At 37.3% G+C, this 13,887-nt stretch overlaps 1 protein-coding gene, 1 non-coding gene and 1 pseudogene across 2 annotated transcripts in view; 1 reads left to right on the top strand and 2 right to left on the bottom strand.

Moving 5' to 3' along the window:
* The window catches only part of COL25A1 (collagen type XXV alpha 1 chain), a 512,490-nt gene that overhangs the window by 475,793 nt on the left and 22,810 nt on the right, over positions 1-13,887 (bottom strand). The window lies entirely within an intron of this gene.
* Positions 6,835-6,906, bottom strand: TRNAS-GGA (transfer RNA serine (anticodon GGA)). Its single transcript has one exon. It is a non-coding gene; the product is annotated as a tRNA-Ser (tRNA).
* Positions 7,570-8,035, top strand: LOC100848522 (small ribosomal subunit protein eS1-like; annotated as a pseudogene).

The following is a 13,887-nucleotide window of genomic DNA, read 5'->3' as shown; positions in this document are numbered from 1 at the left end:
CCTGGTGGCTCAGTGGTAAAGAGTCCGTGTGCCAGTGCTGGAGACACAGGTGCAATCCCTGACCTGAGAAGATCCCAAGGCCTTGGAGCAACTAAGACCGTGTGCCACAGCTATTGAGTCTGTGCTCTAGAGCCTGGGAGTGGCAGCTACTGAAGTCCATGCGCCCAAGAGCCTGTGCTCCAAAAAAAGAGCGTGGCCTTCCCACTCACTGAAACTAGAGAAAAATATCAGAGCAGCAACGAAGGCCTAGCACAACCAAAAATAAATAAAGTAAAATTATTTTTAAAAGCATGGTGAGTGAATGGAGATATTTAAGCATGACATAAGACTTGCATTTTAGAAATGTCCTCAGACGGCCTTTTGAAGAACCACCAGAGGTAGAGATGTAAGGGATTGGGTAATATCTGAACTAAGTTCCAGACAGAGAAGATCAAGAGACATTAGATGCCACACATTGGATTGCTTCCTTTGTAACCCCACCCAGCTCAGCAAAATATTCCAATCTCACCAGAGTCTCAATTAATACAAAAAGAAAGATTATTATAATTGTCTGAATTACTAAGTCAGTACTTTGGAAGTCACTAAGTCACCAAATTGGAAGACTAAGTCTTCCAACAAAAAGTAATGAGATTTTTAAAAACTAAGCATGAGTTGATTGTGTAAGAAATATATCCCCAGATTTTTATTGAACTAAATGCTAATAATTGAAATTTCAAATTTACCTCAAATTTGCCAAGTACCACATAGAGTCTTATATAGTCTTATGGAAGAACCAAATTGGCACTGAACTACATCAGCAAATTGGGCTGCTTAAAAATCATTAATATACAGAAAATGAATGTAACTTTTGCATTTCTTACTTGCCAGAAGATAATAATACACCAAGTTCTCAAAATAATGTGTTTTCATATGATTATTACTTCTGAATAGATGTAATTAGTTGATTGAAAGCAATTATGTTTGACCCAATGGTTTCTAATAGCATCAAAGGTACTAATGGCCACCTGTCTCGGTGTGTCAGCAATCCTATTTTAAGGAAATTATTACTCTGTGCTTAAGCAGAAGACCCATCCTAGCAATCAGAAAAAGAAAAGGTTGACACCTCCAACTTGGACAAGTGTGGCATTACCTGTGGGTCTTGGTTTTCTTCTGTGCAAATTGTGATAATAATGCCTGTCATACCTGCTGTCCAGGTTGCTGTAGAGATCAAATGAGTATAAAAACAAAGAATTTTTAAAGGACATTTCTCCTTTACACGGTGAAACACAGGATTACCGGACACACAGACGCAAATCCTCTTTCCTCCAGATAGCACATACAATCAGTACCACTCACCTTAGAAATCAGTCATGTATCATGCGATGCTCCTTTGTATTTATATTACACAATCTCCAATCTGTCGAAGTATATTTTATTTTCCTATCAATCAGATGTTTTATTTTTTCAATTTGAAAAAAAGTTGACAATCAAAACTCAATTCAAAATCTGCTTTTCTGGTTCTTTAATTTAAAAACACCTTAATTTTCTGTGTAAAGATTATTTTCATCTCAAATTTCCAATTTTGGATATAACAGAAAGAGATGAAAAGAAAAATACACAATTTAATAAGATTCTAATAAATTAAACCGATATTATTCTTTTTAGCTTTAGACTGGTTTACAGAGGGAGAAGTCATTTCCACAGATTAACTGGAAATTAATTAATAAATTAATTAATCATTTAGTGAATTTATATCTAATATTTTATATTAATATTGTTGAATATGTAGGAAATATGCCAAGTCCTAAGGGACAGAAGCAATCGCATAAAAATGCTAGAAATTATCTTTCCAATTAATGTCTATTAAAACAAATAATCTAAGAATTCAAAGAAATATACAAAGCTATCTCTTTCTTTGTAAAGCTAAATTAAGTATTTAGGACACTTGAAAGTATAAATGGAAAACCATATTCTATGTATAACTGAAAAATTATGACTAAATTCAGCAATTAAAACTGGTATAATAGATATTTAAGTAGCTTGGTATAGTACATGTGGTTATGATACTTAAAATTGTCTAGAAATAATATACTGTGTATCTTATATAATACACAGATGATTAACTTTCTCTATGAAAATTTTCAGCATGCATTAACACAATAAAAACCATTGACTATATTTTACCACAAATAATTGAGACCCAGAGTTATTGATTGTTGAACTTTCCTTTGACTGTGTTTAAAATACGTTAGTTTTTCCATGGAAGGTACATGTATACACAATGACCCTCTTTATGGAGCCAATGTTTTACTAAATCCCTTTTTGTCCCTCTACAAAAGGGCAGGCTTAGCCTACCGACAAAACAGCTGAAAAGAACAGCAGCAACGAGTAAATGTCCCCCTGCTGGGTCTATAAAAAGTGTCCGTTCCCGTCATGAAGAAGGCGGGCATGTAACATGGTTAGGAGCAAGTACTGGAGCTATTGTGCATTGTGTATGATCTCGAGTAGAGAAAACCATCTGTCCTTTTGCCCTGAAAAAGGACCCCCTGTGAGCCTCTTCTCATGGGCCATTACAGCTTCCGTCAACCCTAACACTGCACAGGCTTTGAACTGATGTCTGTCTGTCACAAAAGTTCATCACTGACCACTTTTCCCCAGAGGTTTCATGGGGTTTTAGGCTGAAGTGACCAACCACGACCTAACAAAAAGATTAGTGTGTCTGGACACAAAGCAAGATAGAGATATGAGGGACCCTCTTTGTAACATCCTGCCACACAGAATAGAAAACAGGGGATGTAGTCAACTACAGAATATGCAGAAGCGCCCGAGGGAGAAGAAAAGAGGATTTGGAAAGGGACTCTGTCTTCCCTTGGAAACAAGTGCTCTTTACTGCCAACAGGCGTTTTCCCGAAGAGTTGTAATAATTCTGTCTCTTTATATAAGAAATATTACCAGAAATGACAATTTTATTCAACCTCAGGCAAAATGAAGAATAGAGTGCAATGTTAGGTTTCTCTCTGTAAAGTTTTATTTTAGAAGGCAATCATTGGTAGAGCTATAGAATTATAACAGGCCCTGGGGTTTGTCTACACACCACCCTGCTGCCAAAGCGGTAAACGCCTTCCTACAAAACCTCTGACAGGAAGCCATGTGAGGGTCCTCTCTCAGCCTCCCTCCTCTGGGCAAATGCCCATACACTGTCCAGTGTTAACCTCAAAGACAATATCTTCTCTAGTCTTCCCTGGCTCACTCTTCTCTGCTTACACTGCTCTCACAGAACTGATAACATTTAACTATGCTTATTACACGTGTCTCTTTTTACTAGATGATAAGCCCTCAAGGATAAAGGGGCTTCCCTGGTAGCTCAGCTGGTAAAGAATCCTCCTACAAAGCAGGAGACCCAGGTTCAATTCCTGGGTCAGGAAGATCCCCTGGAGAAGGGATAAGCTACCCACTCCAGTATTCTTGGGCTTCCCTGGTGGCTCAGCTGATAAAGAATCCACCTGCAGTGCAGGAGACCTGGGTTCAATCCCTGGGTTGGGAAGATCCCCTGAAGAAGAGAAAAGCTACTCACTCCAATATTCTGGCCTGGAGAAATCCATGGACTGTATAGACCCTGAGGTCCCAAAGAGTCGGACATGACTGAGCAAATTTCACCTTCACTTTACAAAGATAAAGATTATGTCATATTATTGTATATACCTAAGACAGTGCTTGACACATAGTAGGCAATTAATAACTATTTTCACTGTCATTCTTGAAATCTCCCCATGATAGACAGCCCACCACAGCAAAAGGAAGCCACTTTTTAAAAACTGAAATGTAGTTAATTTATAGTGTTGTGTTAGAAAGGAAGCCATTTTTAAACAAGAACGTTGTTGGGAGTGGAGTAGGTACCAAGATTTATCCCTGTTAACTTCTTCCCAGATCCAAGTTCTGCTCTGCAGTTCTAAGCAGACATGGTCCACCACACATCTGACAATAGCCACCCTGCTTCCTTAACATCACTACCATCTCTAGCTCTTGTCTTTTTCAAGCTAAGTGTTCCTATTTTCTTCTGCTGTTATTCCTTTAAGATAAATTTCAGATGTTAAAAAATATATTTTTTGATGTCTTTCATCCTCATTGCCTTTCATCTCTCTAGAACTGCTCTCATTTGTCAGTATTTCCTTCAAAACTAAACAAAATACTACATGCGTGGTTCTGTCTGTGCATCACACAGGAAAACTGCTACCTACTTGTCCCAGGCACAAGTTACAAATGCAGCCTTGTATGTTCCTCTTCACCTTCTCCTTCCGCCTGTGCTTCTGAAAGGGATGATTGAAAACTTCAGTGGGATTAGCACCTCTGTTTTCTCCATGAAAATATATTTTACCAACCAGACAGGAAACCCCTGTGTAAAGTCCGTCATCATTCACACGTTTATACTAATTTCCAAAAAGCCTCAAATAAGCAGTTGCTTCGAGTAATTAGCCTGATTGAAAGACAAGAGGCAGGAGTGGGGCAAAAGAGGGAGGAAGGAAAATCTTACTGATTTCTCCAGTTTTGAAAGAGAATTTCTTCTCAAAGTATGTAGCAACTAATTTGGATTTTTCCTGTAATAAATATCAGAACAATGTCCCAAGAAAATCTGGCTTCCTACACTTCAATAACAAATAAGTCTTTATTGAAAATATTAACACATAGTTCATAGAGAAAGTTCACTTAGTAGTAAATATCAATGCCTTGGAAGTCTTTCATAGAACTGAGATCATTTCCATGTATCTGATTCTGTTAGGGGAAGCACACTGACTGAAACCGCCCACCCTGGCCAAGCCCTTTAGTAACCATTCACGTGAGTTGTTTTATGACATGAGATCCTGGTAAGGAATACAGAACTAATAAGCCACCACCAACCGGAAGAGTTCGGGAAAGGTCAAAAGGAGACACCGCGTGTCCGTCCACTTTCCAGAATCCCTCTCGCTAGCATCCATCTTGGCTGGGCGATGCGTGCGCCACCAGGAAAGACTCTAAATTAGAATGATTGGCCAAAGACAACCCGGAAACTAATCCCATCACCATAAAACCCGAGACTGCGAGCCACATGGCAGATCAGTTCTCCTGGGTTCCCTTACCCTACTGCTCTCCACCCGGGTGCTGTTTCCCAATAAAATCTCTTGCTTTGTCAGCACATGTGTCTCCTCGGACAATTCATTTCCAAGTGTTAGACAAGAGCCCAATTTAGGGCCCTGGAAGGGGTCCCCTTTCCTGCAACAATTCTACTTCTTGCAGTTCAATATTAGTTTTTCTGGCCCAATTAATATATCTTATTATCATTATGTTACACCATGACTTGCATGTGAGTATTTTCTAAACTCAATATGTGCTGTTATTTTAATGAACTTGAGTTGAATCAGCACATCAATCCAGGCCACCTCTCTGCAAACACAATAATAGAACTTGATCTATTCATTTTCAAACCCATTATAGTCTACTAGTCAGACAGCATGCAACTATGGGACTTTATAAATGTACAATGATTATATCTTCTGTCTAGCATTCATATTTCATATATATATATATATATTTTTTTTTTTTGGTGTGAACCTTCTTTTTTTTTTTTTTTTTTTATTTTAAATTTTTAAAAAGAAAATCCATCCTGAACCCTCCTCCCTCCTCCCTCCCCATACCATCCCTCTGGGTCGTCCCAGTGCACCAGTCCCAAGCATCCAGCATCGTGCATTGAACCTGGACTGGCATCTCGTTTCATACATGACATTTCACATGTTTCAATGCCATTCTCCCAAATCTTACCACCCTCTCCCTCTCCCACAGAGTCCATAAGCCTGTTCTATACATCAGTGTCTCTTTTGCTGTCTCGTATACAGGGTTATCATTACCATCTTTCTAAATTCCATATATATGCGTTAGTATACTGTATTGGTGTTTGTCCTTCTGGTATATTTTTAAATGGTATACTGAAATAAATATTTGGCAGCTTCATCAAAGAAAAAGGCTAGATGCCTTAAACTATATATTTTTTTAAATTTAGTCCTATAGTTTCTTGAGAAATGTTTTTTATGTTCTTCCTATGAAAGCTATTTTATAGAACTGAATGGCCATTTATCAGTTCTTACAGAATTCTAAAGAACTAAATATACTATCATACATATAAGAAATGCATTTCTTATGAAAATTTACAATATGCTATACTGAGTCCTTAGGTCTGGCTAATTATGAGAAACAGCCTTCTCTTAATGAGGTAGTTAAAATAAGAATATTTCCCCCAAGGACTACCTTTCAGTTTCAATTCTGTTCATGAAGAATTTGGTGACTTGGACAAGGGGTTCACCTCCCTTGAAGAACTCTCAACAAATGATTTTTTTTAAGAAAGTAAACTAATCCTCCAATTTGTTACAACTGGTTTAATGTTTAAGTTTAAAATCTTTTTAAACTGTAGTTATGAGATTTTCATAGTCAAGGACCAAGGAATGAAACTGATTTAGTGTTTATCCATTAAGAAGGTAATTTTGTGATTAAAAAAAAAAAAAAAATATATATATATATATATATATACCTCTCTCATAATTAAAAGCAAACTATGAGTTCTTGAAAAGTTAAAAAAAAGTGTATAAAAGCAAATAATCTAATATAAAAGATATTTAAAAAAAATATGTTTTCTAAAAAACAGACCACTTATGAAAAAAAATCCTACAATTAAGGGTTCAAACATGAATCACTGTTGTGTCATGAAGTTGCTCAGTCGTGTCCAACTCTTTGCAAGTCTGTGTACTGTAGCCTACCAGGCTCCTCCCTCCATGGGATTCTCCAGGCTAGAGTACTGGAGTGGGTTGCCATTTCCTTCTCCAGGGAATGTTCCCAACCCAGGGATTGAACCTGGGTCTCCTGCATTCCAGGCAGACACTTTAACCTCTGAGCCACCAGGGAAGCCCCTTAGTCAGATCTAATAAAGAAATCCCAATCTAATGATTCTAAGGGTACTGAAAGATGTGCCAGGGTCTAGCAGCTAGCAAAGGGTCTACATCATCTTATGAAGAAGCTACTTTTCATAGAGGTCTTCCACAAACTGACCTACACCCCCCTGCTTCAGAGCAAGCATATTCTCACAGAAGCCTTCAGAACAGAGCCAATGCAAAAACACTTTCTTCTTTGGTGATGATCCTTTTAACAGCCTAAATAATCACACTGAGATTCAAACATTTTCATTGACCTTAAACTGTTGTCTTTCACACAAGTGAACGCTCACTCTCTGGGTCTGCTTTAGGACCGAAGAAAACACACAGATATTAAACACTTCAACAGGCCTGAACAAAGAAGATGAAAATATGAGCAAATTTTAAGTATTCTCCTCTCTTTACCAAAGTGCATTACTCTATGTTGAAAAGATATTTTAAGGTGAAAAACAACCCAAATGTTTATCCATTGACAGTCTTGTTTCAATTATACATCCATTCAGTGGAATTGTATTTAGCTGTTAAAGCAACAAAGAATGAGACAGTATTGCCTATAAAATATTCTTGCCAAAAATGCTTAACCTGAATCTTATCAATTTTAAAGGAAACACACCCTTTTGGCTCTGCGAGCAGCACCATGGCGGCTGGCAAGAACAAAAGCCTTATGGAAGGCAGAAAAAACGGAGCCAAGAAGAAAATGGTTGATCTATTTTCTAAAAAAGATTGGTAGGACATGAAAGCACGAGCTATGAGAACTATGGAAAACACTAGTCACAAGAACTCAAGAAACCAAAATTGACCTGATGGCCTCAAGGGTCACGTTTTTGAAACAAGCCTTGCTGATCTGCAGGATGATAATTGCATTCAGAAAATCCAAGAGAATTACTGAGGATGTTCAGAGGAAAAAAACTGCATGACTAACTTCTGTGGTATGGATCTTACTTATAAAAAATGTACTCTATGATCAAAAAAAACGGCAGACCATGATTGAAGCACATGTTGATGTCAAGGCTAGTGTCGGTTATTTTCTTCATTTGTTCTGTGTTGGCTTTACTAAAAATCTCAATAATCAGAGTCAGAAGACCTCTTACACCAAACACTAGTAGAAAGACCTACTGAAAAAACCTACGACTTTTTAAGACATTGTTTAATTTTTCTTTTGTGATTAAGAATGAAACCCAGCAACTATAGATTATGAGATTGCTATGAATTGACTTTATGTCACGACCTGAAAATTGCTGTCTTGAACAAATCCCTGACATCAGCTTGCTATATTTTTAGAATTTTTCTCTTTTCCAAAAACAGGAAAGAAAACCTAGGTTCCAAATAAATGAGGTATTTTTTAAAGTTGGAGGTGTGGGAAGAACAGTTATTTTGACATTTTTAGATTGCTTTTTAATCAAACAGTAGAAATTCTAACTTTGCAAGGACGGACTAGTACTCCATATCTCAAGCCACCTTTGGAATGTTTAATTGGCCTGAGTGTCCACTCTGGAAGGCGCGTGGATCTGAGCTGACTGTGCCCTAAAGGGGCAACTTGGTCCCGTAATGGTCACAACTAATAATCTACTCAAAGCATATTTTTATATGCATGAAGTACAATAGCTTTCAATGGGAAAGGCCACTTCCAAGTTCTTAATGGTTATTAATCTGTTTTCCCCCCAAATACTGGATTAACAGATTATGCCCAGCTAGTTAATAAGGAGCGACACTAAAGTAAAGGGGCTTCCCTGGTGGCTCAGTGGTAAAGAATCCGCCTGCCAGTGTTAGAGACTCAGGAGACATGGGTTAGATCCCAGGGGTGGGAAGATCCTCTGGAGAAGGAAATGGCAACCCACTCCAGTATTCTTGCTTGGAAAATCCCATGGACAGAGGAGCCTGGTGGGCTACAGTCCATGGGATCGCAAAAGAGTTGGAAACAATTTAGGGACTAAACAAAAACAACTAAAGTAAAGAGATTAATAGAAGGTGTTTTGGGACTCTCTGGGTTTCTTGGACTTGGGTGATTATTTCCTTCCCCATTTTAGGGAAGTTTTCCACTATTATCTCCTCAAGTATTTTCTCATGGTCTTTCTTTTTGTCTTCTTCTTCTGGAACCCCTATGATTCGAATGTTGTAGCGTTTAATAGGAGAAACACCCCAAGACACATATTAATCAAATTAACAAAGATCAAACACAAAGAACAAATATTAAAAGCAGCAAGGGAAAAACAACAAATAACACACAAGGGAATTCCCATAAGGATAACAGGTGATCTTTCAATAGAAACTCTTCAAGCCAGGAGGGAATGGCAAGACATACTTAAAATGATGAAAGAAAATAACCTACAGCCCAGATTATTGTACCCAGCAAGGATCTCATTCAAGTATGAAGGAGAAATCAAAAGCTTTTCAGACAAGCAAAAGCTGAGAGAATTCTGCACCACCAAACCAGCTCTCCAACAAATACTAAACGATATTCTCTAGACAGGAAACACAAAAACAGTGTATAAACTCGAACCCAAAACAATAAAGTAAATGGCAACAGGATCATACTTATCAGTAGTTACCTTAAACGTAAATGGATTGAACGCCCCAACCAAAAGACAAAGACTGGCTGAATGGATACAAAAACAAGACCCCTACATATGTTGTCTACAAGAGACCCACCTCAAAACAGGGGACACATACAGACTGAAAGTGAAGGGCTGGAAAAAGATTTTCCATGCAAATAGGAACCAAAAGAAAGCAGGAGTAGCAATACTCATATCAGATAAAATAGACTTTAAAACAAAGGCTGTGAAAAGAGACAAAGAAGGTCACTAATAATGATCAAAGGATCAATCCAAGAAGAAGATATAACAATTATAAATATATACGCACCCAACATGGGAGCACCACAGTACATAAGACAAATGCTAACAAGTATGAAAGGAGAAATTAACAATAACACAATAATAGTGGGAGACTTTAATACCCCACTCACACCTATGGATAGATCAACTAAACAGAAAATTAACAAGGAAACACAAACTTTAAACGATACAATAGACCAGTTAGACCTAATTGATATCTATAGGACATTTCATCCCAAAACAATGAATTTCACCTTTTTCTCAAGTGCACATGGAACCTTCTCCAGGATAGATCACATCCTGGGCCATAAAGCTAGCCTTGGTAAATTCAAAAAAAATAGAAATCATTCCAAGCATTTTTTCTGACCACAATGCAGGAAGATTAGATCTCAATTACAGGAGAAAAACTATTAAAAATTCCAACATATGGAGGCTGAACAACACGCTGCTGAATAACCAACAAATCACAGAAGAAATCAAAAAAGAAATCAAAATTTGCATAGAAACGAATGAAAATGAAAACACAACAACCCAAAACCTGTGGGACACAGTAAAAGCAGTCCTAAGGGGAAAGTTCATAGCAATACAGGCACACCTCAAGAAACAAGAAAAAAGTCAAATAAATAACCTAACTCTACACCTAAAGCAACTAGAAAAGGAAGAAATGAAGAACCCCAGGGTTAGTAGAAGGAAAGAAATCTTAAAAATTAGAGCAGAAATAAATGCAAAAGAAACAAAAGAGACCATAGCAAAAATCAACAAAACCAAAAGCTGGTTCTTTGAAAGGATAAATAAAATTGACAAACCATTAGCCAGACTCATCAAGAAACAAAGGGAGAAAAATCAAATCAACAAAATTAGAAACGAAAATGGAGAGATCACAACAGACAACACAGAAATACAAAAGATCATAAGAGACTACTATCAACAATTATATGCCAATAAAATGGACAACGTGGAAGAAATGGACAAATTCTTAGAAAAGTACAACTTTCCAAAACTCGACCAGGAAGAAATAGAAAATCTTAACAGACCCATCACAAGCATGGAAATTGAAACTGTAATCAAAAATCTTCCAGCAAACAAAAGCCCCGGTCTAGATGGCTTCACAGCTGAATTCTACCAAAAATTTAGAGAAAAGCTGACACCTATCCTGCTCAAACTCTTCCAAAAAATTGCAGAGGAAGGTAAACTTCCAAACTCATTCTATGAGGCCACCATCACCCTAATACCAAAACCTGACAAAGATCCCACAAAAAAAGAAAACTACAGGCCAATATCACTGATGAACATAGATGCAAAAATCCTTAACAAAATTCTAGCAATCAGAATCCAACAACACATTAAAAAGATCATACACCATGATCAAGTGGGCTTTATCCCACGCATGCAAGGATTCTTCAATATCCGCAAATCAATCAATGTAATACACCACATTAACAACTTGAAAAATAAAAACCATATGATTATCTCAATAGATGCAGAGAAAGCCTTTGACAAAATTCAACATCCATTTATGATAAAAACTCTCCAGAAAGCAGGAATAGAAGGAACATACCTCAACATAATAAAAGCTATATATGACAAACCCACAGCAAACATTATCCTCAATGGTGAAAAATTGAAAGCATTTCCTCTAAAGTCAGGAACAAGACAAGGGTGCCCACTTTCACCATTACTATTCAACATAGTTTTGGAAGTTTTGGCCACAGCAATCAGAGCAGAAAAAGAAATAAAAGGAATCCAAATTGGAAAAGAAGAAGTAAAACTCTCACTATTTGCAGACGACATGATCCTCTACATAGAAAACCCTAAAGATTCCACCAGAAAATTACTAGAACTAATCAATGACTATAGTAAAGTTGCAGGATATAAAATCAACACACAGAAATCCCTTGCATTCCTATATACTAATAATGAGAAAACTGAAAGAGAAATTAAGGAAACAATTCCATTCACCATTGCAATGGAAAGAATAAAATACTTAGGAATATATCTACCTAAAGAAACTAAAGACCCATATATAGAAAACTATAAAACACTGGTGAAAGAAATCAAAGAGGACACTAATAGATGGAGAAATATACCATGTTCATGGATTGGAAGAATCAATATAGTGAAAATGAGTATACTACCCAAAGCAATTTATAGATTCAACGCAATCCCTATCAAGCTACCAACAGTATTCTTCACAGAGCTAGAACAAATAATTTCACAATTTGTATGGAAATACAAAAAACCTCGAATAGCCAAAGCGATCTTGAGAAAGAAGAATGGAACTGGAGGAATCAACCTACCTGACTTCAGGCTCTACTACAAAGCCAAGTTATCAAGACAGTATGGTACTGGCACAAAGACAGAAATATAGATCAATGGAATAAAATAGAAAGCCCAGAGATAAATCCATGCACATATGGACACCTTATCTTTGACAAAGGAGGCAAGAATATACAATGGATTAAAGACAATCTCTTTAACAAGCGGTGCTGGGAAATCTGGTCAACCACTTGTAAAAGAATGAAACTAGACCACTTTCTAACACCATACACCAAAATAAACTCAAAATGGATTAAAGATCTAAACGTAAGACCAGAAACTATAAAACTCCTAGAGGAGAACATAGGCAAAACACTCTCTGACATACATCACAGCAGGATCCTCTATGACCCACCTCCCAGAATATTGGAAATAAAAGCAAAAATAAACAAATGGGACCCAATTAACCTTAAAAGCTTCTGCACATCAAAGGAAACTATTAGCAAGGTGAAAAGACAGCCTTCAGAATGGGAGAAAATAATAGCAAATGAAGCAACTGACAAACAACTAATCTCAAAAATATACAAGCAACTCCTACAGCTCAACTCCAGAAAAATAAACGACCCAATCAAAAAATGGGCCAAAGAACTAAATAGACATTTCTCCAAAGAAGACATACAGATGGCTAACAAACACATGAAAAGATGCTCAACATCACTCATTATCAGAGAAATGCAAATCAAAACCACTATGAGGTACCATTTCACACCAGTCAGAATGGCTGCGATCCAAAAGTCTACAAATAATAAATGCTGGAGAGGGTGTGGAGAAAAGGGAACCCTCTTACACTGTTGGTGGGAATGCAAACTAGTACAGCCACTATGGAGAACAGTGTGGAGATTCCTTAAAAAACTGGAAATAGAACTGCCTTATGACCCAGCAATCCCACTGCTGGGCATACACACTGAGGAAACCAGAAGGGAAAGAGACACGTGTACCCCAATGTTCATCGCAGCACTGTTTATAATAGCCAGGACATGGAAGCAACCTAGATGTCCATCAGCAGATGAATGGATAAGAAAGCAGTGGTACATATACACAATGGAGTATTACTCAGCCATTAAAAAGAATACATTTGAATCAGTTCTAATGAGGTGGATGAAACTGGAGCCTATTATACAGAGTGAAGTAAACCAGAAGGAAAAACATAAATACAGTATACTAACGCATATATATGGAATTTAGAAAGATGGTAACAATAACCCGGTGTACGAGACAGCAAAAGAGACACTGATGTATAGAACAGTCTTATGGACTCTGTGGGAGAGGGAGAGGGTGGGAAGATTTGGGAGAATGGCATTGAAACATGTAAAATATCATGTAAGAAACGAGTTGCCAGTCCAGGTTCGATACACGATACTGGATGCTTGGGGCTAGTGCACTGGGACGACCCAGAGGGATGGTATGGGGAGGGAGGAGGGAGGAGGGTTCAGGATGGGGAACACATGTATACCTGTGGTGGATTCATTTTGATATTTGGCAAAACTAATACAATTATGTAAAGTTTAAAAATAAAATAAAAAAAAAAAAAAGAAGGTGTTTTGTTTTAAGACTATAGCTCAATTTTGTAGTAATATAAGCCCATTTCCTAGTCACTCTAGTAACTTTCTTCCTTAAAAACACTTCTCTTCTCTGAAAACCTCTAGAACAGGGACCATTCTTTCTAAGTGACAGTCAAATGCAATTCCATTAATATAATCATGTATTCTCACTGAGTTTCCAGAACATGTCAATATGCCATCTTGCAGGCAACAGAAAACCAACCTAATGGGAAACTGATGAGTCACACTGTTAAATTATGTTTT

The sequence above is a fragment of the Bos taurus genome, chromosome 6 (genome assembly GCF_002263795.3).
Source record: "Bos taurus isolate L1 Dominette 01449 registration number 42190680 breed Hereford chromosome 6, ARS-UCD2.0, whole genome shotgun sequence".
Classification (NCBI taxonomy): Eukaryota; Metazoa; Chordata; class Mammalia; order Artiodactyla; family Bovidae; genus Bos; species Bos taurus.
This window is presented reverse-complemented; position numbering and strand designations above follow the sequence as displayed.